Source organism: Muntiacus reevesi, chromosome 7, assembly GCF_963930625.1.
Source record: "Muntiacus reevesi chromosome 7, mMunRee1.1, whole genome shotgun sequence".
Lineage (NCBI taxonomy): Eukaryota > Metazoa > Chordata > Mammalia > Artiodactyla > Cervidae > Muntiacus > Muntiacus reevesi.
In genome coordinates this window covers 81,504,128-81,531,162 of record NC_089255.1, presented here as the reverse complement: position 1 = coordinate 81,531,162, position 27,035 = coordinate 81,504,128, and the positions used below count along the sequence as shown (strand labels likewise).

At 36.0% G+C, this 27,035-nt stretch overlaps 1 protein-coding gene across 9 annotated transcripts in view; it reads left to right on the top strand.

Moving 5' to 3' along the window:
• The window catches only part of NUMB (NUMB endocytic adaptor protein), a 154,033-nt gene that overhangs the window by 49,199 nt on the left and 77,799 nt on the right, over window positions 1-27,035 (top strand). For 8 of the 9 annotated variants that reach the window (XM_065940268.1, XM_065940267.1, XM_065940270.1 and 5 more), the window contains exon 3: window positions 26,267-26,351. The exons of the other annotated variant lie outside the window; for it this stretch is intronic. The gene's annotated coding sequence lies outside the window, so the exon portion shown is untranslated. The remainder of the gene's footprint in view (window positions 1-26,266; window positions 26,352-27,035) is intronic. 9 annotated transcript variants of the gene reach the window in all.

Below are 27,035 nucleotides of genomic sequence, written 5' to 3'. Positions count from 1 at the left end.
GAATTTGTTATGGTATTATTTCCATTGTTTATGTTCTGGTTTTTTGGCTGTGAGTCATATGGAATTTAGCTCCTTGATCAGGGATTGAACTCACACCCCCTGCATTGGACTGCCAGGAATGTCCCTCGCTGCATTGTTCTTTTTTTATTAGTGAATAGTATTCCATTGTATGACGATACCACATTTAAAAAATTCATCGGTTGATAGACCTTTGGATTGTTTCTCCTTTTTAACTGTTATTATATTTGTGTTATTATATTTATCATCTCATGCTTTAAACCTTTTCTACTTATGTGATTAATATGTGACTACAGTATTGTCCAGATATAGTTTAAATGTACACACATTGAAGGATACACTAAAAATATTTTAGTAATGGGATACAGGATCAAAAAAGTTTGGAAGTCACTGTTCTAGTCCAGAACAGCCAGAAAACAGAAAGTAATCAGAATTATCCTAAGTCACAGGTCTGATTTACCACTCATAATTATACTCTACTACTTGTGAAATAAATTTCTAAATGTGGTGTTTAAGGAGCCCTACGTTATGGGCCTAAAACTCTTTATCTGTTTTCTAGCTACCACTTCAGTTTTATAGCTCACTGCTTCCTTTTAGATTATTTTCACCAAATTCCTTGTAGTTCCTTCAATACATTCTGCCTTTGAGCTTTTGCCAGCTATTCCCTTTGCCTAGAATGCTGTTTCTTGCCCACCTTAGCCTCTTGGGGGTACTTTGATAAATTATTTAAACTCCAGATACATTGCCTCTTTGAATTGCTCTGTGGCTCACCCAAGTCACTTTCACCATTTCATCTTCTATGATACCTCTGTATGTAGTATCTACCTTTATTATAGCAACTCTCAAACTAAATTGCAATTATATATTAGTGTATCTGCATCCTTCACTGGACTGCTCCGTCCTTGAGGACAAGGAATGGACCTGTTTATCCAATATGTGTTGAATAAATGAATGAGTAGTCGTCTCATGGGGGAGTCGCACGATCCTGAGCGTGAGTACCTTCTTAAATTCTGTGCTAGGGTCCCTACCTCACTTGCCTCATCCTACTTTAGACCCTGTGGTGGTGGTTTAGTCTCAAAGTTGTGTCTGACTTTTGTGACCGCATGGACTATAGCCCACCTACCAGGCTCCTCTTTTCATGGGATTTCCCAGGCAAGAAAACTGGAGTGGGTTGCCATTTTCCTTCTCTAGGGGCTCTCTTTCTGACCCAGGGATCAAACCTAGGTCTCCTGCATTGCAGACAAATTCTTTACCATCTGAGCCACTAGGGAAGACTGTTAAAGTAGGTTAGGTTAAATTTTTTCTTTTTAAAAATGTGTAGTTGGGTACTTTCTCCCATCCCCTTGATATGATTGTCCTAAATCCAGAGACTATTGAGATTTGGATAATTACTTGTTAGATGCAGATTTTTTTCTCTCTCTCTTTTTTTGGTGGCCCCCTGAGGCTTGTGGAATCTTAGTTCCCTGACCAGGGGTTGAACCTATGCCTTGCTATGACAGTGCCAAGTCCTAACCACTGGACTGCCAGGGAATTCCCAAAATTTTCTAATCTCATCATTTTTGGAATCATTTAGAAATCTAGCTTCCCTCCATATTTTCTAAATTAAGCCTTGCCTTTTTCAAAAAAGAAAAAAATGATGCCACACTATCTGTTAGAGATGCAAAGTTTCGCGTTTTCAGAAGGGTCATTAATTTAGTTGGAAAGGATAGTAGCAATTGTTAGTGAAAAGGTTTCAGGACAGTCAGGGTGGTATGCTGAGACTTCTGTCATAAGTACTGTTTGTTTCTTCAAAAGGCCTGCTGATAGTCTGATCTCAGGAACAGAGAAAGAAGACTCTTGATACTGAATCATGTTAGGAATTAGAGATTTTCATTAGTAAGCAGAATGAATGATATCAGAATTCCTATGTAAAGCAGGACAACTGTGGTTTGGAGAAGCTGAAAAAGAACTTTTTCTCAGTGGTTATGCCAGTGGTGAAATGATAACAATACCAACTGCTGTTTACATTTATTTGTGTACCAGATGCTATTTTAAGCCATGTATATACTTTCTTCTTTAATCCGGATGAGGTAGGTGGTTTTACAGATGAAGAGACAAGCCTAGACTGGTTAAATGACTTTGAAAACCAGAAGGAGAATTTAAATCCAAGATTAATTCCAAAGAGTGGATGCTCTTTCCACTGCACATAGTACTGATTTGGATGTCTTTTACGTATAGTGAACTATCTTATTTTTTTAGGCCAAAGGATAGATGTTCAAGTGGTCTTCTGGGAGGGTAGAATGGAAAGTTGATTTTATACTCACCTTCTATTCTTGTTTTATAGTATGGCATTGTTGTATATAGATAAGAAATTTGAGGGCCAGCAGTAACTGATAGCATAACAGCTGTTTCTTTGAAGTTGAAGGTGGTTATTACAATTTTAAGTTAATCCCACTTTAAAGGATCAGTTTTAATTGTTTTATCCTTACAAGTTATAGCTAAATTCCCTTGTGTTCTATTTGCCTGACTTTGGGGGTACTAAATTTTAATATTTCTTTTAAAAGAAACTTTTATAAGAAAAGGATTAAGGAAATGTCTCTTGCCATATTACATGTTTCTTCGTTTTTTAAAAAACTAGTTGATTTACAATACTGTGTTAGGGTAGGCAATGTGATTCAGTTATATATATATATATATATATATATGTATTTTTTTTCAAATTATCTTCCATTATAGGTTATTACAAGATATTGAATATAGTTTCCTGTGCTATAAGTAAATGCTTATTCATTTTTTATGTGCAAAAAATTGTCATTCTGTAGATTTTGATTCATAAACTAAAACACAGAAACAAAGTTTTGATGTAGCTCAAAGTTCTCGCATGCATTTTGTTTGTAAGATCTTTTAATAATTGAAGTTCAATTCAACAACTTTGTACTAATCAATTCATTGACGATGTTGAGGTGGGTAAGAAATGAAGCCAAAACTTCATGGTCTTAAAGAATTTTAAATCTATTAGAATAGCTCTATTAGAAGAGATGGAACTTGTAAATAACCATAAAAAAGAAATTATGTTTCTTACATAGATGCCAAATTTCAGTGTGCAACTTATAGTACTTCTTGAGCCTTATAGGTGAGAAATATTCTTACTTGCTTCATGGATATGGCATTTGATCTGTGTCCTGAAGATTGAGTAGTAGTTTACCTAAGTTGGAGCCTGAAAAAAGGTCAGTTTACACTGAGGGGTTACTTAAATATGAGGAAGAAGAGTGAAGGTGCCCCCTGGTTCATTAAGTGAGGTGTGTGGTTTCTGAATCTTTTCATTCCTGTTTGATTTTTTTTTTTTTTTTAAGACTGGACATATTTCAGTAGTTTGATTTTTTGGAAAACATTAAAATGGAAGAGAAAGAAAAAGTATATTTTAATTCAAAGGACATTGAAATCTTATTCACAACTTTAGTTACTTTATTTTTCAGTTCTAAAATTTCTGTTTGTTCTTCTTTGTCTTCTGTTTTTTTTTTTTTTTTTTGCTGGTGATTTCTGATTTAACATTTATTTCAAGAATGTTTGATATTTATTTGAGCATTTTTACAATAACTGCTTTTAAAGTCCTTGTGGGACAATTCCAATATCTAAGTTCATCTCTTTATCAATGTTGTATTTTCCCACATGAGCTGAGATTTTTGTGGTTTTCAGGCTGAGTAATTTTGGTTTGTATCCTGGATGTTCAATCTGAGTATTATATAATGAGATTCTAGGTTTTGTTTACTTTCTGTGAAAAATGTTGATATTTTTGTTTTAGCATTCTATGGGTTGTGATTCCAGTGTCAGTTCAGTATTCACAGCTCTGTCCGTGCTTTTCAGATCTGTCCCATGTGTGTTCCTGTCATTGGTCAGTCAGGGATTTGGGTGGAGGTCTACTCATTTTCTCAGTTTTCAAAGATTATATTATGTTAATTGGCATCAGATTCATACCTTCACAGGTTGAGAGGGAGCTCAGAGCTCATGAATGACTTTGTGGAGACATTTTCTCGAGAATAGGGAGAGAGAAGGAAAAAACAATGGAGTTTCGCCTGCCCACTTGGCAGCAGGGTTCTGTGGGACAGAGAGAAATAGTCCCCTCAAGAGTTTTCGCTCCTGGACGTGTTCCATTCTTAGTTGATTTTTCTGTTGTTGCTTTGCATCCACCATAGAAGGCCTAGGGACTGCGACATTGAGAGTATGGAGAGAAAGGAGAATGAAAAAATACCCAAGTGATTTCCCTGCTTTCTTTGCACTTGAGAAGTTCCCTTTAGAGGAGCCATGGGCTACAAAGTTGGACACAACCAAATGACCAAACACTCCTATTTCTTGTCCTTGATACAAGAAGTTCTGTTGCTTTTCTCAGATCTACCTGTAATGTTTACATTTCAGTCTTCACATAGCTGTTCATGCATTCTATCCAGGTTTTATAATGTTTATTACTAAATTGTTAGAAATCCTTCCAACATTTTTGTTTTACCATTTTGTTTTGATATAATTTTAAATTAATAGGAAGTTGTAAAAAGATGACAGGAAGGTTCCTTTACCCAGTGGTTACATCTTATATAGCTAAAACACAATACTCAAACTAGGAAATTAACATTAACACCTACTTTTTCTCATGGAACTTTCAAATGCATAAGAATGTTGAAAGAATAGTACCATTATCTAATACCATTTTCATACCTAGGAATATTAACAGTGTGAGTTTCTTTGGACTGTAGTCCAGGCATCTGTTTTGACGCTTGAAAGCTTAAGTTATTGTTCACGGAGATGACCCTCCTAATGAATACCCTGTTGATTGATTTGAGAGTCTGAGCTCTTCCAATGTGTGCAATTCAAAGCCTAGAGAGCTTCTTTTTTCTTTTTAAGAGAGCTGCTTGATTCTATATTCTTATTCTGTCTCATTCTTCCCTCAGCTCAGACTTCTTGCAGCACTCTAAGCAGATACTCATTACAGTAGTCGTTATCAGAAGGTTAGAACTTTGTCAGGCTGATTTATTACTTACATAGAGTTTCTGATATGATATAAAAGGGTTGTATAAAGTGTAAGTAATTGAAAATCTGACTACAAGGCTTAAACAAAGAGAAGTTTGTTTTCCTTACATAAGCCTGGAAAGGCAGTTGCTCATGTTGCTTCAGTGACTCAACTAGTGTTGGGGCCCATATCTTTGTGATTTGCTTGGCCTTCATGGTTCTAAGATAACTGCCACAATTCCCCTACCCACAGTTACAGAGGACAGCAAAAGATCCAGGCCAAGAAAAAGCTTTCCTGGAAATGACTTGCTCAGAAGTGCTGCTAATGCCTCATGGGCCAAAATGGGTTTTATGGACACCTCTAAGTGCCCTCTGTAGTGAGAGGCAAGAAGGAAGGAAGGATTGGGAGTGGCTTTTTGGGTAGCCAATAAATATTGTCTGTCCCAGTTGTATGATAGCATTCGTTTTACTTTAGAAATGCATTCATGTTGTTTCAGTATGATGTTCAACACATAGGTACTTTATAGTTACATAATAACATCTTTCTGGGTACTGTGGGAAACACGGAAACAAAATGAATTTTAAATTTAGTTGTGAGATTTTGGTTATGCAAGGTGAAACTGGCTTGAATTCTGGGACTTGGTATAATGGTTTTGTGCTGGGAATTTCAGTTATTTTTTGCTCAACATTATTTTAAGATTTAAACATAATGTGTAAGTCTAGTTTATACCTACTGACTGTTGTATAATATTGCATTTTATGTGCATTTCTACATTTTACTTATTTATCTGAAAACGGATTTCTAGGTGTGGCTTAAAGATTACTAATATAATAGAATTGCTCTGAACTTCCTTATGCATATCCCGTGTTGACTTGTACAAAGGCTTCTCTGTAGTCTACACTGAAGAAAGGAATTCCTGACTTATGATCCATACACATACTTAATTTCACTAAATACTGCCAGATTGTTTTCCAGAATGGTTGCCCAGTTTATGCTCCCACCGGCAGTGTATTGGGGTTCCCATTTCCTTAAATTCTCACCGGCATTTGGTTTTATTCATCTGTTTAGTCTCTTCAGTCTGATGGGAATAAAGTAGTATTTTATTTTAATTTACATTTCTGTGATTGTGAGGTTGAGCATCTCTTTACTTAGACATCGTTTGTCTCCCTTGCATATTGACTAAAAAAGTTACCCAAGTAATACTTGTTAGTTGTATTTATTTTTGAAACTACAAATAGGCAAATATAAAAAGGTTATCTCTAATACTCTAATACAGAGGTAATTGCTATTAATATGGCTATATCGTTCTGACCTTTAAATGATGCATACATATACAAATTCATATATACATACACAAATGCATATTTTTGTTTATTAATAGGATAACACTTTCATAACTTAAATTTTCACTTTCCAGTAATTTATGACCATTATGTTTTTCTAAATTATCAACTCACCAGAACCAGTAATTAAAGAATTATGCAAGCCCATGTTATTGGTAACTTGGTGCTAAGTATGGTGGAAGTAGTTAAACTAAAGAAACTGGCAAATGCTACAAATCAGGGCCTCCCCTTCCCTGCTCAGTTCCTTCCAGAGCCATTTTATCAGCACACTACTGCTTATGTACATTATATCAGTATAAAGTCCATTTCTATGTATCAGTGGTTCTCAGTATGGTTCTTGGACCAGCGGTATCAGTGTTAACTGGGAATTTGTTAGAAATGCAAATTTTTGGCCTCTACCCAGGCTTACAAAATCAAAAACTCTCCTGCTGGGTCCCAGCTGTCTATGTCTTACAAACTCTTTAGGTGATTCTCATGCATGCTAAAACTTGAGAGGCACTGTGTGTGCAGATGCACTGTAAGCTACCTGATTGAGGTGATGACTTCTATATGGTAAATTCCTAGATAAATGTTCATTTAAAAGTCTTTGGATGTGTATTGCCAAATTGAATTCTTAAAAGGCTATATTAGTTTCCATTCCCACCTGAGGGCTACATCAACTTCATTTTAGATTCTATTCCATGTAGAGAAAAGTAGCTGTATTAAAGATCTTACTTCTTTTTTAGCTATGTTTGTATCCTTTTATACATCCTAAAACTCAACTCACCTGCATTATCATCAGCAATAAAATACCTTTTGTTATTTATACTTTTAAAAAGAGAACAATTGAGACAGAAAAAACAAAAACTATGCCTTTCCTGCTGCAGAACACTTCTAGCATCACATATGGCTATACTGGTGAGTACCTACCTTTAATCCCTGTTGTGAATGGTTAGTTGAGGCTTCTTTCCTTACCTCTGGTACATTATATCATTCTGAAACACAACTTTAAAATATATGGAGACTTGCTACTGATGGTGCCAAGCTGTTAAAATGGGGAAAAGATCCCAGCAAGAACTTGTGACTCTTCTTGGCCCACATAGACTGCAAGTACTTTATTTTAAAGACTTTTGTTAGATTTGGAGCCAGTATTGGGAATTTTTTTCTATATAGCCATTGTATATTTTGACATTCAAATTCTAAAATTTTATTCATTTACTATAAATTTGATTTTATCTACTTTTAACATCTGACTTTGGGGAAGAGAATGGCTAGCTTCTTGACGGAAACTACTTTAAGAAAATAATCTAGCAGTACATTTATTTCAGTTCATAAGTAAAGATGAATATGAGTGAATTTCTGGCTTTTTTCTGGAATATATATTATATCTGGAATGTTGTATATATCTAAATTTTGTTTCTAACAGTGAGTGAAATATGATAAAGTGTAAATATATTTTACAGCAACATGAATGTTGACTACAATGCATTATTTTTTCTAGTAATTTATTCCTATGTGTTCCATAGTCATCAATGTGATCTAGCTTGCAGGATTTCCACTTTTTCTTCTAGAATTTGTTAAAATTCTTGAAACTTTCTGGAAAACAAATTCAGTGAATAGAGTTTTTTTTAACCTTTCTTTCATTTGAACCACTGTTTTTTTTTTTGGCACTGTGGCTTGTGGGATCCTAGTGTCCTGACCAGGGACTGAACCCAGGCCACTGTAGAGAAAGCCCAGAATCCCAACCACTAGGCTACCAGGGAACTCCCTGAAGCACTGTCCATAATAGGAAATAGTAATCTTGCTTCTGCAGGAACTTTTGGTCTGATACGAAATAAATTAGTTGACAGAATGTGTATCTGTCAGTTTCCATTTTTAATATTTGATTTACAAATAATTAAAAATGAGTTTTCAGAGCCACAATAGACAATATTGATTTTTAAAAGAAATAATAAGTTAATTATGATAAATCATTTATTCTAATAAGCTTCTACCAAGTTTGCTTTCATAATAGAATCATTAAAATGTTTTAAGTCATTTCTCACTTAAAAAAGTGAGAAAAAAAAAGTCCTCACAGGAAGTATGTCTTACAAGGGAGAAGTTTTCCATAATTTCCATTTTAGTGATAAGATTTTTTCTATTCAGTTCAGTTCAGTCACTCAGTCATGTCTGTCTCTTTGCAACCCCATGGACTGCAGCATGCCAGGCTTCCCTGTCCATCACCAACTTCCGGAGTTTACTCAAACTCACGTCCATAGGGTCAGTGGTGCCATCCAACCATCTCATCCTCTGTCACACCCTGTCTTCCTGCCTTCAATCTTTCCCAGCATCAGGGTCTTTTCCAGTGAGTCAGTTCTTCGCATCAGGTGGCCAAAGTATTGGAGTTTTAGCTTCAGCATCAGTCCTTCCAATGAATATTTAGGACTGATTTCCTTTGTGACTGACTGGTTTGATCTCCTTGCAGTCCAGGGGACTCTCAAGAGTCTTCTCCAATGCCACAGTTCAAAAACATCAATTCTTCAGTGCTCAGCTTTCTTTGTAGTCCAACTCTCACGTCCATACATGACTATTGGAAAAACCATAGCTTTGACTGGATGGACCTTTGTCAGCAAGGTAATGTCTCTGCTTTTTAATATGCTGTCTAGGTTGGTTATAGCTTTTCTTCCAGGGAGCAAGGGTCTTTTGATTTCATGGCTGAAGTCACCATCTGCAGTGATTTAGGAGCCCCAAAAAATAAAGTCTCGCACTGTTTCCATCGTTTTCCCATCTGTTTACCATAAAGTGATGGGACTGGATGCCATGATCTTAGTTTTTTGAATGTTGAGTTTAAGCCGGCTTTTTCACTCTCCTCTTTCACTTTAATCATGAGGCTCTTTAGTTCTTCTTCACTTTCTGCCATAAGGGTGGTGTCATTTGCATATCAGGTTTTTGATATTTCTCCCGGCAGTCTTGATTCCAGCTGTGCTTCATCCAGCCCAGCGTTTCTCATGATGTACGCTGCATGTAAGTTAAATAAGCAGGGTGAACATACACAGCCTTGACGTACTCTTTTCCCAATTTGGAACCAGTCTATTGTTCCATGTCTAGTTCTAACTGTTGCTTCTTGACCTGCATAAAGATTTCTCAAGAGGCAGGTCAGGTGGTCTGGTATTCCTGTCTCTTGAAGAATTTTCCATAGTTTGTGGTGATCCACGCAGTCAAAGACTTTGGCATAATCAATAAAGCAGAAATAGGTGTTTTTCTATTAGACTTATTAACAAAACATCTGATAGGTTATCATTTATTACCTTTGGTTTATAATCTCAGTAACTAGAATTGGGCTGATAATATATGTTGTTGTTCAGTCACTCATTCGTGTCTGACTCTGTGACCCATGGACTGCAGCATGCCAGCCTTCCCTGTCCTTCACCATCTCCCGGAACTTGCTCAGACTCATGTTCTGTGAGTCGGTGATGCCATCCAACTGTCTCATCCTTTGTTATCCTCTTCTCCTCATGACCTCAATCTTTCCCAGCATCAGGGTCTTTTCTAATGAGTCAGCTCTCTGCCTCAGGTGGCCAAAGTTTGGAGCTTCAGATCAGGCCTTCCAATGAATATTCAGGATTGATTTCCTTTAGAATTGACTGGTTTAATCTTGCAGTCCAAGGGACTCTCAAGAGTCTTCTCCAACACCACAGTTCATATGAGTCTCAACAGAATCTTTGTGGATTGCTAGATACTAAGGGCTTTTAAAGTATTTAGACTTCATTATATAGGACCAATTTTGAGTTGAAACTTTCTTTACTTTTGTTTTGTTGTCAGAATTTCCTGGTAGTATTCAATTAAGACTCGGGGATTTTCTTCTAGAGATTAGGCAGCCTTTCTTCCCTTAGGAGAGTTATTCAAAGTCTTTTTTTTCTTTGTGGTATGTGCTTACCAGGCAGAGTAGTCACTGTATTCTAGTAAGAAAACCTTTTGCCAAAATACCCAATAGAGCAGAAAACTGACCTACTTAATGTTGACAAGTTTAAAAAAATCTATGGAATTGTACCAGTATTGAATCAACTTCTTCCTTCTCTTGTGGTGGATAGGGTGGGGCAGAGAAGAGGGTAAAAAAGGAGACTGAACTACTGTAGGGGAGTAAATGAATATTTAATTACCTGAAATGATTTGATTAAAAGCTATTCATTTTGTACCATTTGAAGGCCTCTAAAATATAGCAGTTCTTTATAGATCTCTTTAAACCTTAAAAAAAAGAGAGAGAGGCCCAGGAAATTCCTAGGGCATTCATGCTAATAATCTAGAAAAGCCCTGTAGTTAAGGTTGTCGGTCAGCATTTCCTGAATAATTGTTTGTTTTTGCAGGATATGGTAAATTTATTTAAAAATTTCTGTTATAGTTTTATCAGTGTAGTACATTTCAGAATTTATAGATACTGAAATAACAAAAAAAGAATATTCAAAGTATTTATTTGTAGCAGGTGACTATGGGCATTAACTTTATCAAACTCATTTCAACTGTTATCCAATCTAATTTTAACTACTGTCCGTATCACTAGCTTTTAATTTTAGAGCTGTGCTGTTTAGTACAGAAGCCACTAGCTGATGTAGCTATTTAAGTTTAAAGTAAATGCATTAAAACCAAATACAATTTAAAAGTAGTTCCTCCATCAAAGTAGCCATATTTCAAGTGCCCACTAACAAATGTGTCTAGTGGCTTCTATATTGGGTAGCATAGATACAAAACAGTTTCATCATGTAGAAAGTTCTGTTAGATAGGAATTGTTCTAAAGGCTGCCTCATTCTATCATTCTTTACTTTTTTGCTTCCCAATCTAGGCACTGTTGACTTTTTAGGGAGGATAATTTTTTATTGTGGAGACCTTATATGATTTTTATCAGCATCCCTGGTCTTACTATTAATAGATGCCAGTAGCACCCACTCAGTTGTGACAATCAGAAATGTCTTCAGATATTGCCACATGTCCCCTGGGTGCAAAATCAGCACCAAAAAATTGTTTTGAGAACCACTGATGTACTTATATGTATTAGCTCTATATCAGTTAGTTATCACTTCATAAAAGGCTTAGTAGCTTATAGTTTAATAGCTCATGGATTGGCAGTTTGGCTCGGGCTGTATTGGTCTCTGTAGTCTGGTGGTGGTTTGGCTGGGACCAAATGGTATTATAGCATAGCCTCACTTAAATGTATGTTGGTGGGCAAGCTTTTGGCCAGGGTAGGGTTGGGGAGTTTGTTCTTTTTGTGGTCTTTTTTAGCAGGCACATTCATTCACTTGATGACTAAAAGTTCTAAGAGAGGCAGAGATTGAAATGTTCAAGCACTTTTCAAGTCTTTGCTGTATCACATTTTTTTTAATGTCCCATTGGCCAAAGCAAGTTATATGAGCCAAAGCTCAAATTCAAGAGGTAAAGAAAACGAATTCCTCTTAATGGGAAGAGTGGAGTCACATTGTAAAGGAGTGTGCATAAGGAATGGGAGGAATAACTGGCTATTTTTGTAGACAGTCTACTGCTGTTATTTTCTGGATAATACAAGTACCTTATAGCTCTTTGATTTCATTTACCATTCTTCTTTTGGTTTTTGTTTCTTTGTTTTGGGTTTTTTCTTTTGTTTTTATTTTATTATTGTTTTAAATAATTCAGTTATTTAATTTTACTCACATTTTCTCTTTCTAGACTTCTTGAGTCTTTCCTGTGTTACTGTGCTTTCATCTGAGATGATTTTCTTTCTTCACAGATAATTTTTAAAAAAATTTTTTAATTGAAGTATAGTTGATTTACAATATTGTGTTAGTTCAGGTAGTTCACTTTTTATTTTGTCTTCACTTCTAAAGGACATTTTCATTGGGCACAGAATTGCGGGTTGATAGTTATTTTCTTTCAGCGTTTTCAATATATCATCCCATTACCTTTTGACTCCATTGTTTTTGTTAGAGAGGTAATGTCTTTGGTTTTCATGTTTTTATTAAGGCTTTTAGGTGGTTTTCTTTATATCTAAGGTGCTTGAGTTTCCTTTGTACTCTTGAGTCTTTTGTCAGGTTTGGCATATTTCTTCTGATATTGCTTCTGCCCCTCTCTTGCACTCACTTTCTTCTGGGGGTCTAAGTATGTATATATTAGATCTTTTATAGTTTTTCTTGCCAAGAGAATTGGTCTAGTACAATCTACTCTATAATAATTTGTAATGAATGTTAGATCTTTTTTTGCATCCCAAATATCTGTCATATGCTGTTCAGTATTTTTCATCTTTTTTTCCCCATCTGTTCTTCATCTGTTTATTTTCTGTTGACCTCTTTTCTATTTCATTTAGTGTCCAGTCTACTGTTATAAGAATGTGTTTTATCATTAATTTTGTATTATGTATTTTTTAGTTCTAGAATTTTAGTTATTTTTCTTTTGTTACTGTAGATTACATTTCTGTGGTGAAATTCTCATCTACTTTACTGAACATATTAGACACAGTTATTTTAAAGTCTGTGTCTAATAATTATAATATCTAGATCCCCTTTTGATCTTTTTCTCTTGTCTTTTTCTTGTGGCTTTCAGTCATTTGGTCTTGTCTCCTAGGATTCCTAGTAATATAAAAATGAATGTCAAACATTAAGTATGAGAAATGATAGAGGCTCTTAATGGTGATATTGTTCACTGGAGAGGATTTAATTTTCTTCTGGTAATAGTTAAAAGTAGGAGCAGATGACCTTGATTCAATACAGGCTTGAGATGACTTGAGGCTTTGTTTAAGGCTTCTTAAGGGTTGGTTTAAATCCAGTTTCCCCTTAGTCCTGTCCTTCAGAGGTATCAAATAGAATTCTGCAGTGTTTGCCAGGGCCTTTCCATCTTGGCAGGCTCTGAACTATAATTTTTCTTTTCCTAGTATTGTGAGACTACCAAAAGTTCTACTTACCTTTTTTGCTTTAAAATAGGCACTTTGCTTGGTTTTTGGCCTCTTGCCTCCACACAGGTTAGGATTCAGTAAATACCCTGAGGGCAAAAACAGTACAGCATGTTCAGACTTGATTTTCTGTGATTGCCTTTTCTCTGAAATCTTAGCCCCTCAAATCCTGCTTGTCTTGATAACCCCTGAACTCTGATTTCTGTCTCTGCAGGTCTGCGAGACTGCTAAACATTTTAGCTTGCAACTAGTTGCCTCAAGAGGAAAAATTAGTGGAGAATGTTAGGCTTAACTCTGCATTTCGTTTTTTGCCTGTATTTTGTCTTCTCACATCCTGGCTGCCTTTCTTGTTTACTTCTTGTTTTTAAATTCAATTTTTAGTTTTTCTTGCCAAGAGAATTGGTCTGATACAATCTACTCTACAATTATTTGTAATGGATGTCTCTACTTATTATTAAATCATTTATCAAATAATATTAATTTATAATAATACAGCATTATTATAAACAATTTAAAACATGTATTAATCATTGCAGTCAGCTTGATGTATGAGTATCCTGCCTTTTTGTACCTTACATTCTTTAGGGAGGAGAGCTACCAAGAACACATTTATTTATATTGTGATAAACAGTAGAGGAGACAAAAAAAGGTATTATGAGTTTATTGTAGAGTTTTAGTTCTATAGAGTTTATTACAGAGGTTTAGTTCAGATGATACGGGTGATCAAGGATAGCTACTTTGAGAAAGTGATATTTGAGCAGAGCTCTGAAGTATGAATAGAATTATTCAGTATCTCTGAATCAGAATTTTCTTATGTGTTAAATACCAATAATAGAAGAATTAAATGAGTTCAATAAATGAATGATAAATGATCTCAATAAATGATGAATGTGCTTAATAAATGATGGGCCTTTTTTTACTATTATGGGCTTCCCTGGTGGCTCAGATGGTAAAGAATCTGCCTGCAAAGCAGGTGACCTGCGTTTGATCCCTGGGTCGGGAAGATAACCCTTGAAGGGAATGGCTACCCACTCCAGTATTCTTGCCTGGAGAATTCCATGAACAGAGGAGCCTGGCTAGCCATAGTCCATGGAGTTTCAAAGAGTCAGACTGAGCAACTAACACTTTGACTTTTTACTATTTTACAACTATAAACCGTGAACTTTGCTCTCAAGGTATCTGAACTCTGTGGGACACGATGTACACCAGTAATTACAATACATAAATGGTAATAAAGGCTGTAAGCAGTGAAAAAAAGTGGTGATCAGTGGGAGCAGATGTTACATTCAGTTTTGGAGATTAGGACTGTTTAATGATGAATGTAATGTATGTACTAGACTTGAAGCTAGCCATTTTCAAAAGCGAATTTAACATATAGCTATCTCATTTGTAAACTTTTACGTTTTATCAGGCATAGCAACCAAATTTCTGATTTATTCCCTTCAACCTACTCTACCTTGTGTCTTTCTGTGTCTCAGTAAACAGCAGCTCTGTCCTTGCAGCTACTCACCCCAGCAACCTTAAGGTCATTTTTCATTTTTCACTTTCTCTCACAACCTTCATTCAGTTCATCAGCAAAATCCTGTCACCTCCATTCTTGAGATACATCTTAAGATAACATGTCCTGGAAAATGACTGTTGTGTATTGTGAATTTATTCATTTGGTGAAAGTGTTGCAACTGCTTCTCCAGGTGTGGTCTCTTCTGGAGCTAGGGGCACAGATAGAGAGTGGATTATACACCTCTCTGACCTGTCTTATCTCCACTGCTATCAGTCTGGTCCAAGCCACTCTCACCTCTTACCTGGTTTAGTTTCATTTCAGTCGCTCAGTTGTATCTGACTCTTTGCAATCCCATGGACTGCAGTATGCCAGGCTTCCCTGTCAATCACCAATTCCCAGAGTTTACTCAAACTTATGTCCATTCAACTAGTGATGCGATCCAACCATTTCATCCTCTGTCGTCCCCTTCTCCTTCCGCCTTCATTCTTTCCCAGAATCTTTCCCTTCAGTGTTTTCCCAGGGTCTTTTCAAATGAGTCAGTTCTTCACATCAGGTGGCCTAAGTATTGGAGTTTCCGCTTCAGCTTCAGTCCTTTCAATGAATATTCAGGACTGATTTCCTTTAGGATGGCCTGGTTGGATCTTCTTGCTGTCCAGGGGACTCTCAAGAGTCTTCTCTAACACCACAGTTCAAAAGCATCAATTCTTCAGTGCTCATCTTTCTTTATAGTCTAACTCACATCCATACATGGCTACTGGAAAAACCATAGCTTTGACCAGACGGACCTTTGTTGGCAAAGTAATGTCTCTGCTTTTTAATATGCTGTCTAGGTTGGTCATAACTTTTCTTCCAAGGAACAAGCGTCTTTTGATTTCATGGCTGCAGTCTCCACCTGCAGTGATTTTGGAGCCCCCAAAAATAAAGTCTGACACTGTTTCCACTGTTTCCCCATCTGTTTGCCAAGACGTGATGGGACCAGATGCCATGATCTTAGTTTTCTGGATGTTGAGCTTTAAGCTAACTTTTTCACTCTTCTCTTTAACTTTCATCAAGAGGCTCTTTAGTTCTTCTTCACTTTGTGCCATAAGGGTGGTGTCATCTGCATATCTGAGGTTATTGATATTTCTCCCGGCAGTCTTGATTCCAGCTTGTGCTTCATCCAGCCCAGCATTTCTCATGATGTACGCTGCATATAAGTTAAATAAGTAGGGTGACAATATACAGCCTTGACGTACTCCTTTTCCTATTTGGAACCAGTCTGTTGTTCCATGTCCAGTTCTAACTGTTGCTTCCTGACCTGCATACAAATTTCTTGGGAGGCAGGTCAGGTGGTCTGGTATTCCCATCTCTTGAATTTTCTAGTTTGTTGTGATCCACACAGTCAAAGGCTTTAGCATAGTCAATAAAGCAGAAGTAGATATTTTTCTGGAACTCTCTTGCTTTTTCAATGATCCAGTGGATGTCAGCAATTTGATCTCAGGTTCCTCTGCCTTTTCTAAATCCAGCTTGAACATCTGGAAGTTCACAGTTCATGTACTGTTGAAACCTGGGTTGGAGAATTTTGAGCATTACTTTACTAGTGTGTGAGATGAATGCAATTGTGCAGTAGTTTGAACATTCTTTGGCCTTGCCTTTCTTTGGGATTGGAATGAAAACTGACCTTTTCCAGTCCTGTGGCCACTGCTGAGTGTTCCAAATTTGCTGGCATATTGAGTTCAGCACTTTCACAGCATCATCTTTTAGGATGTGAAATAGCTGAAAAACTGGAATTCCATCACCTTCACTAGCTTTGTTTGTAGTGATGGTTCCTAAGGCACACTTGACTTCACATTCCAGGATGTCTGGTTCTGCGTGAGTGATCATACCATCATGATTATCTGGTGTGTGAAGATCTTTTTTGTGTTGTTCTTCTGTATATTCTTGCCACCTCTTAGTATCTTCTGCTTCTGTTGGGTCCATACCATTTCTGTCCTTTATTGTGCCCATCTTTGCATGAAATGTTCCCTTGAATTCTCTAATTTTCTTGAAGAGATCTCTAGTCTTTCCCATTCTATTGTTTTCCTCTATTTCTTTGCATTGCTCACTGAGGAAGGCTTTCTTAGCTCTCCTTGCTATTATTTGGAACTCTGCATTCAAATGTGTATATCTTTGCTTTTCTCCTTTGCCTTCAGCTTCTCTTCTTTTCTCAGCTATTTGTAAGGCTTCCTCAGACAACCATTGGCCTTTTTGCATTTCTTTTCCTTGGGAATGGTTTTGATCCCTGTCTCCTGTACAATGTCATGAACCTCTGTCCATAGTTCTTGAGGCAGTCTGAAATTTAATAGACCGAACTAGTTCCAATTTCATGATTTGTTTCCCTACAGTAGCCAAAATGATCCTTTAAAAGTGTAAATCTCATTATTCCTCTGGTCAGAAACTTCTAGTGGCTGATCTTGTTAAGACTAAAAGAATAGATTTATTGTACACCTCAAATAGACCAAGTATCCTGTGAACCTCTTTGAAGCACTTGACTTCCTTTCTGATTTCAGTTTCTACCCTCCCTTCACTGGGGGAGCTGTAGCCACATCATCTCCTTGCTGTTCCTCCTGCACATGAACATAGTCCTGTCTCCAGACTTGTGCACTTGTTCTTTTGACCTGGAATGTTCTCTCCCACCTCTCTATTTGGACTTGTCCTTTCACTAAATACCTTGAGATCTTTCTGTTCAAATGTAGCCTAATGAGTAAAGCCTTCCTTTATTACTTTATCTAAAAGAGAGTCCTCCTTTCTACCTACCTTCCAATCTCAGCACGTAACTTTCGTCTCACCCTGTTTGATTTTTCCTCATTATATATTTGTTTCCTTATTATTTTTATAATCTCCTCAAATAGCGTACACCAGAATGGTAGGGACTTTGTTTTGTTCTCTGCCTTATTCCATAGTCTGGAATAGTATCTGTCCTATAATTGGTCCTCAATCCATAATTTGTTGAGGTAAGGAAGATACGTTTTCTGGTTCAAACTACAACGGTTTTTTCCACAAAGTACATTAAAAAATTCCAGAATTTAAAAAAAAAATAGAATTAAGAAGCAACGTATAGATGTTTTTGTCTAATATAAGAAGAGGAACTATAACTGTTTTGAGACATGTTTTGGGATAAGGCTTAGAAACATGGATTTCTTTTTTTATCAAAATATAGTTGACATACAGTATTACATTAGCTTCAGGTGTATTACATAGCCATTTTATGTTTGCATACATTATGAAATGATGCTCACAATGAGTCTAGTCCCTATACACAGTGGTTATGTTATTGACAGTGTTCCTTATGTTGTATGTTACATCCCTGCAGCTTATATATTTTCTAACTAGAGGTTTGCACTGCTTCATCCCTTTCACTTTTTTCTCCCCCTCCATCTGTAATGTGGGTTTCCTGATAGTTCAGATAGGTGAGTTAACAACTGGGTAAAATTCTGTACACAAAAGGCAAACATGTATGTTTCCATAACCCACTTGATTCTGGAGAGAAGTCTTTTGGGCCTGTTCCCAATGTCTTTTTATGGCTTGATAGCTCATTTCTTTTTAGTGCTGAATATTATTCCATTCTTTTGATGTATCACAGTTTACGGTAATACGACCCTTCAGGTTGCAGACTTGCAAAGAGGCGAACGTGCATTCACATGTCCAGTCACATAAGTTAGCTTGTGTCTAGTGTATGTTGCCATGTGTGTGCATCCTCTACAAGTGGTTGTGGTTTTGTGCACCCTCCTGTGCAGTACTGTTGCTGTGTAACAGGAGCTTACTAGTGAAGACCTGATGGAGTTGGAGGCACAGAGAAAGGACAGTCTGAGACAAGAGGAAGAAGTAACTGAAGAACCCAAGAGACGGACAGTGCAGGAGACGGCAAGAGGGTTTTCTGTGTTTGAGGAGGCATTGTCAGTTTCTAGGCGCAGGACCTGGATGTGGAACAGTCTGCGAAGGTTGCAGCAGCTGTTCTGAATGCAGTCCAGTGCTCCTGTGTGTGTCATCTGTGGTGAGAACAGAGGACACTGGATCGAGGAGGGTAGATAGAATTGGTGGCACTAGTGGTAAAGAACCCACCTGCCAGTGCAGGAGACGTAGGAGACGCCGGCTCAATCCCTGGGTCGGGAAGATCCCCTGGAGGAGGGCATGACAGCCCACTCCAGTATTCTTGCCTGGAGAACCCCATGGACAAAGGAGCCTGGTGGGCTACAGACCATAGTGTTGCCAAGAGTTGAATATGACTGAAGCGACTTAGCACAGCACAGATAGAATTGGATACAACAAGGAACCAGAACGAGCAAGTTGCCATTATTGTCAGAATTGCAACTTGCCCTCCATCTCCTATAGTTGAGGATCCTTCAGCTCTGTCATCTCCCAGCTCCTCTCCCTCCTCCAGTCAGTAACTCTTCTTGCCTGTTCACCCAGTGCCAGCCCCTGTATGCCAGTTGTTGACCTGTACTACTGTACTTTTTAGGGTGTAGTATACTGTAAGATTAAAAATGTTTATTTGTGTGTGTGTGTGTTTTATGCTTTATTTGTGTGAAAAGTATTATAAACCTATTATAATGCGGTACTGTAAAGCTGATTGTGTTAGTTGGGTACTTAGGCTGACTTTGTTGGACTTAATGAACAAATTGGACCTAGGAAAACGCTCTCAGAACTGAACTCATTTGCGTGTAGGAGACTTAACTGTATTTATTCATTCATCTGCTGAAGGACATCTTGGTTGTTTCCAAGTTTTGGCAGTTGTGTAGTAAGTTTTTATAAACAACCGTGTAGGATTTTGTGTGGAGTTTTTCAGATTCTTTGGGTAAATACCTAGGATTGTAAGGTAAAGTATGTTCAGTTTTGTAAGAAACTGCCACACTCTTCCCAAATGGCTGTACCATTTTACATTCCCAGTAACAGTGAAAGTTACATATCCTTGCCAGAATGTGGTGTTGTCAGTGTTGTGGATTTTAGTCATTCCATTAGGTGTGTAGTGGTATTTCATTGTCATTTTAGCTTGTGGTTCCCCAATGATGTATGATTTTGAACATCTTTTCATGATCTTTTTTTGCCATCTGTATATCTTCTTTGTTGAGATATCTGTTCAGGTCTTTTGTCCATTTTTAAATAGAGTTGTTAGTTTCAAGAGTTCTTTGTGTATTTTGGATAACAGTCCCTTTTCTGATGTGCCTTTTGGAAATATTTTCTCCCATTCTGTGGATTGTAATCTCTTGACAGTCTTATGCAGAGCGGAAGTTTTTAATTTTAATGAAGTCTTAACTCATCAGTTATTTCTTTCATGGATCATGCCTTTGGTCTATTTTTTTAAGTTTTTATCACACCTAAAGTTATCTAGTTATTTTTTGCCCCATGTTATCTTCTTCAAGTTTTACCGTTTAGCATTTTACATCCCAGTCTGTGGCCCATTTTGAATTAGTTTTTGTGAAGGATGTAAAGTCTGTGTCTAAATTAATTTTATTTTTCATGTGGCTGTCCACTTGTTCTAGTGTCATTTATTGAAAAGACTGTCTTTTCTCCATTATAGTGCTTTTATTCTTTTGTGAAAGATCAGTTAACAATATTCACGTGGGTCCATTTGGGGCTTTAAATTTTAGAATGAGTTTGTCAGTATCTGCAAAATAACTTGCTAGAATTTTGATTGCAATTGTGTTGAATCTGTAGATGAAGTAGGGAAGAATTGATACCTTGATAATTTTGAGTATTCCTATCCATTAACATAGATTATCTCGCCATTTATTTAGTTCATCTGATTTTGTTCATCAGAGTTTTGTAGATTTCAAGATCTTTTATGTATTTTGTTAGATTTGCCATAAATTTTACCCAACTATTTAATTTTATAGGTGCTCATGTAAAATTCGTTGTCTTTAATTTCAAATTCTTCTTTATTGCTAGTATATTGACTTTTGTACCTTGTATCCTGCAACTTTGCTATAGTTAATTGTTTATTAGTTCCAGGAGTTTTTTGACTGATTCTTTTTTAATTTTCTACATAAATTATCGTATCATCTGTGAAAAGACACTTTTATTTTGTTTTTATATAATATACAGTTTTATATAGAATATAACTATTCTCTTTATCTTTTATTTCCTTCTCTTATCTTACTCCATTAACTAGCATAATGGATGCTGTTATGATTTGTTAACTAAGGGTGGTGTTTTAAAAAGCAGTGGTGAGAGGAGACATCTTTCCTTGTTCTTTTTAAAAAAATTATTTATTTTTAATTGGAGGATAATTGCTTTACAATATTGTGTTAGTATCTGACATATATGAATATGAATCAGCTGTAGGTATATGCATGTCTTTTCCCTCTTGAACCTCTCTCCTACCTCCCACCCCATCCCACCCCTCTAGGTTGTCACAGAGCATCAGATTTGAGCTCCCTGTATGTTCCTAATCTTATTAGGAAGTTTTCCAGTTGCTCACAAGTAAGTAAAATGTCAGCTGTAAGTTTTTAGATGTTCTTGGTTAAGCTGAGGAAATTCTTCTTTATTCCTAGTTTGCTGAGAGTTTTTATCAGGAATGAGTGTTGGATTTTGTGAAATGCCTTTTCTGTACCTCTTAATATGATCGTGTGACTTTTCTTTTTAACCTCTTAATGTGATGGATTGCATTAAATAATTTTCAAATGTTGAATCAGCCTTGACTAACCTGAGATTAATCCCACTTGGTTGTGGTGTATAATTCTTATTATACATTGTTGGATTTCATTTGCTACTCTTCCTAGTCACATTTTTATTAATAGTTTCATTAGACCCCTTCATGGCATACTGATCAAGTACTCAGTTGAAGCTTTGAAAAATAGCCATATATATTAGATGATATAGCATTGAGGTCAGATTTTTTTCCCCTCCATAGGCTGAATTGGTTAAATTTAACAGGATGGAATTTAGAACACATTATGAAAGATTTTTTGAGAATCAGTTTAATATGCACAGTTAATGGCACAGACTGTTTTTTAATTCTGGCTCTGTCACTTAGACGCTGTGAAACCTTGAGCAGGTTATTTCATCTCCATTTCTCAGTTTCTTCATCTATAAAAGGAGGGTACTGATGGGACTTATCACGTAACGTTCTTAACGTTGTTTTGAAATATAAAGTAATATACATTAATCATTTAAGACAATAGCTGGGACATAGTAAGGGCTGATTAACTGTTACCTGTGGTTATTATAAAGTTCTGCACTTAGGTTCAAACTCAAGTTGTTTAGGATTTGAGTGGTATGATTTAGCACAACTGAGAAAGATTAGATATCTTAGTCTTTTGTTGATTGTAAACATAGGGAAGTGATAGCGTATTTAGATATGATAAAAATTAATGTATTTTTAAGTTCTAAAAGAGTGGTTAACAGCCCCGATTTTACCTTGGTCATTTTCCCACTAAAATTGTCTAAAATAAAAACAAAAAAGCCCTTTGCCAGAATCTAGGAGAAATATGTAATTACTTACAAAGTAGAGGATCTGGATTGAGAAAAAACAATCTAAATATTGGTTAAGAAAGAAGGAAGTAAAATGTTTCATGACTTTTTTCTCATGTTCTGACTTGAAGACACAGTTTAGCACCAACTGAAAAATTGATCGCTGTTCTCTCTTCATGACTTCAAGCTTAAAAAATTATTCATATAAAAGTAACCTTTGCTGTCTCAGTGAGACCTAAACTGAACATGCTATCTAATACTGCAAACTATTTTGTTGAATTATTTCTATAACTTTTATTTTTTAAGTGACTATACAGTTTCCTTAGGTTTATAGTTTATCTCTCCCACAACTAGAATTCTAAGTCTCATAAAGTCTTTTTTCACTGAAGCACCTAGAACAGTGTGTGGGACAACATAGTTACTCAGTAAATGTTTGCTGAATTAGTTAGATGAACAAAATCTCAGACTGATGCTCAATATATTATACTAGTAAAAGCAATAGCAACTTTAATTCAAGTCAGGGCAGGGGCCTGGAGTTCTGCCTTCAGGTCCTGCCCTTTTCCACCCTCTGGCATCTCTCTAAGTAGCATGGTTTGAAAACTGTTTTGCAAGTGATGATCTATGAAGTTGCTGGAGTAGGAGTTGCCCATTTCATTTTATCCTTCTTTCTATATCTTGAAATAGTAATTCCTAGAAAACATCTGGCCTCAGTGGAATGGTGGTAGATACATGTGATTGGCTACAGAATGGCTCATTTCCTATGGGAAATGTACTTTCTAAAATATAAAACTGTCTTACAGCCACTGGTTGAGAGAACTCCTGGTAACACTGCATATGACATCAATTCAGAATATCAGAGAACATTATCATGCTAACGTTTTAGATATACTAAACAAAAGAAAACAAAAAAATCAGCAAAGAAAATCAATAAAGTTGGGCTAAAACCGTAAAATATAAATAGAAACAAATCTAAAGTGCTTCAAATTAATAGCATAAACACTCTGAAGGGGGAAAAATAAGTATAAACACAGTGAAGGGGGAAAGATAAGTAATCCAAGTAACTTTTGAGCATCCTGTACTTTGAAATTCAAAATTAAAAGAGCTGTAAACAAATAACAAACTCTAATTTGTAGGCTGTTTTTTGTAATGGTATGAATTGGCAACTTTGAAACTATTTTTTATCTATATTAGGACTCAACAAATGAATAAGTGTACTGAGGATCATGGGAGCCAGGTTTTTCAATTGTTGGAGAAGGTAGTTTTATGTACATGGAAGAAAAGACTCCAGTAAAATCCTGTGATGTTGGATTTAAATGGGAAGTTATGAACTCATGGTTTTTAACATTTATTTATATAAAGACAAATATACATGTATGCATGTATACACTTATGTATCTTTCTCTTAGGGATATGTATAATTGTATGTGTACGCACACACATATATGTGTATGCATATGTATATATGCACGCGCACACATATGTATATATGTGTCTATAATTCCAGCTTTGTTTGCTAAGAGGCCTTGAAGCAATTGCAGTGAACATACCTAACTCCCATATGCTGGTTTCTAAACCATTCTCTACTTAAAGGAAACCAGAGCTCCTTGGAGAAATGGCTGATCCCAGGAAGAACTGGGTCAGAGAAAGTACAAGAGGAGTCTGGAACATACTGTTGTTTCAAAAAGGAAGGAAGGAGGTAGTCAAAGAATGGTGGGGATGTGTCAAAAGGAGCAGAAACCAGTGTGGAGAAGCATCCATGGGCCAAATGAATGATGATAGTTATAGATTATAACCTATTGAAAAAATAAGAACCATACAAATAAGTAAGTGAATGAATAAATGACTTAAGTTGAGGAGAAGGGAAAGTTCTTCATTAGAATGGTTAATAAGTATAGAACTATTGGAATTAGAAAATGGCCATTTTGGAACAATTAAAATAGTACTTTCACACAATAATCCTCTGCAGGTACCAAAACTGTGGAGTAAAGTTTGATGAGGAGTATGATATTTACATAGACTCAAGACAGTTCCTAACAATGTATTTACTTATTACAAAGAGAAAAGCAGTAACTTCAAGGTGGAGAATCTTGGCAGATACTCATTAACCAAGTGATCAAAGTTAGTATCACTGGTAATAGAACCCATAACTTCTTGCAGCTTCTCATATGCTGCAGTGAGAAGCACCCAACATTACTTCGTGACATTCCTACAAAAAATGCATAGCCTGAATTTAAACATGAGAGACCATCATACAAACCTAAATTGAGGAACATTATACAAAATAAATGGTCTGTGTTCTTTAAAAATATCAGTCTTATAAGACACAGGCTAAGAAACTGTTCCAGTTGGTAGGATTCTGAAAGAGACAGTACCAGTAAATGCAGTGCATGATTCTGAATTGACTTCTGGACTGGGGAAATAGGTAACTTTAAAAGACATTTTTTAAAGCAGTTAATGATATTTGAATATGGGCTGTAATTATATAGTAGAAATTTTAACATTGACATAATACTGATTTGGTTAGGTATACTGTAGCTATCTAAGTGAATGTCTGTGTTCCTGGGAAACTATATGAAAAAAAAATATTGAGGGCTGAAATGCTAAGTGTCTACAACTCACTCTCACGTAGTTCAGAAAAAAAATTTGTGAGAAAGAAAGAGACTGACAAAGCAAATGGGGTAAAATGTAAATAGTGATATTTGCAAATTTTCTTGAAGTTACATAAATTTACCTAAAAATTCCTGAATTAAAATACTTGAGTTGTGATTGAACTGACTTGATCTTATTAATGATTTGTAGAATTCATGATAAGGACAAAAAGTTATTCTTCTCGTTTAGAGAAAGTAGTGAAGCAAATGCTGATCAAGTAGAAAAAACTCTAAATTATTAAAATATAGAACAGAAGGATTTTTTGGTTTGGATTTTTGTCATGGCTTAGTAACCTTGGGCATCTCACGTCTTATGTTCATTTCCTTAAACTTTTATTTATGAACTAGGTAGTTTAAGGACTTCTTAAATATCTCCTATTTAGCTAATAAGTTTTCTTTAAAAAAGTGCTTTGTAAAAATTAAATGACCTTTGTTCCAGACAGATCATTTTATAATTTTATTAAGAAAAATCGAAGGCCATTTTTGCCATTATTTGTTAAAAGGGGGTATTTGTGGGGATAGAAGTTGTTTCTTTATTAAATCTTTGAGCTACAATGAATGCAGTCATTTTAATAATTATTTTTATGTAATGTACCATTTTAATAATATAATTTACTTTTTAAACTAATAACATTCATAAAAATGCACCTTGTTGATGGTATTGATGAACTGTTTTAACAAAATTATCCTATAGGATTTTTGTATAATTTCTATTTTTCCTATTTTAAATTGATTTTTGTGTTGTGTTGCTAAAATCACCCCTTCAAAGAAACACCTAACCTTACCACAGATAGATGTATTATTGGCAAATGCAGGTATTGATAGAAATCTCATTATTCATTGTAAAATTATTTTATTGAGATTCTAAAGACAGCCGTAGCGACAGTTTCAGTTGTTTTGACTAGTGTAAAATTCCAGGTGTAAACGGACACAATTATTCTTCAGTGGTAATGGTAGTTCTAACCTATTTCGATGATGTGTGTGCTTCTATTTTTCTCTTATAAAAATTGCTACTATTGGTGGGAATCATTCTTTCTTGACACCCCTCTTCCTGTTTTGGGCCCCTTGAATATTACTGGTCTTAGAAAGTGTATGCCTGCAATGGGATTCCTGGGAGTTGTTGTCAGTAGACAACAATGTCTTTTCTGTTTGGCTCTTTCTCTATGTACATATGGTATTTTATATTTCAGAGATTCAGTAGTGTACCTTTAGGCATTTGACTGCTATTCAGAGGAATGATTTATTATTAATTAGAGGAGGTTATGTTTCTGTTTGTGTGTGGATCTCAACAGTTGCCGTGGTGACTTGAAGTGGTCATCTTTGTTATATCATCATAATAAAGCTCTGATTCCTGGGGGAAGTTGTGAGCTTCCTCTTTTTATTTTGTGTATCTGTCTTTTGATTTATCATATCCATGTAATGTAGCAATAATTATGTTACTAACAACAATTTTGTGAGATGTTTATTATTCTCATTTTACAGATGAGGAAACTGAGGCTTGGTGAAGTTACGAAAGTTGTCCAAAGTCACACAGCTTGTAAGGGGCACAGTCAAGATTCAGAGCCAGGTCTGTCCAATTTCAAAACTCTTAATCATGGCCATGAAACTTTGCAAGAGCTGTGAAGTATCAACCTGTGATAAGTTGTATTGATATTAATATTGCTTAACTGTCATTTAACTCTTATTGATAATTTTTGATGGTTTTTTCATCTATAATAATTTTGTATATCTTTTTAACTATTATGAAAAGAAATATGACATAGTAATGTGGGTCTGGACTCTGGAGACAGCTCTGTAGACTTCTGGGTATGAATCACTAAGCTTCTCCACTTACTTGTGTGATGCTGGGAAAGTTACTTAACTTTTCTGTACCTCAGTTTTCCTATCTGTAAAATGGTGATAGTAATATAGTCCGCCTGATGTGGGTTGTTGTGAAGATTAAATGATTTAAAAGTATGCAAAGCACTTGGGCTTCCCTTGTGGCTCAGCTGGTAAAGAATCTGCCTGCAATGTGGGATACCTGGGTTTGATCCCTGGGTTGGAAGGATCCCCTGGAGAAAGGAAAGGCTACTCACTTCAGTATTCTGGCCTGGAGAATTCCATGGACTCTATAGTCCTTGGGGTTGCAAAGCGTTGGACATGACTGAGCAACTTTCACTTTCACTTTTCATACAAAGCACTGGTAACAGTACCTGGCACACAGTAAGCATTCAATAAATATTAACTATTAGTATTATCATCTCTGAGCAAC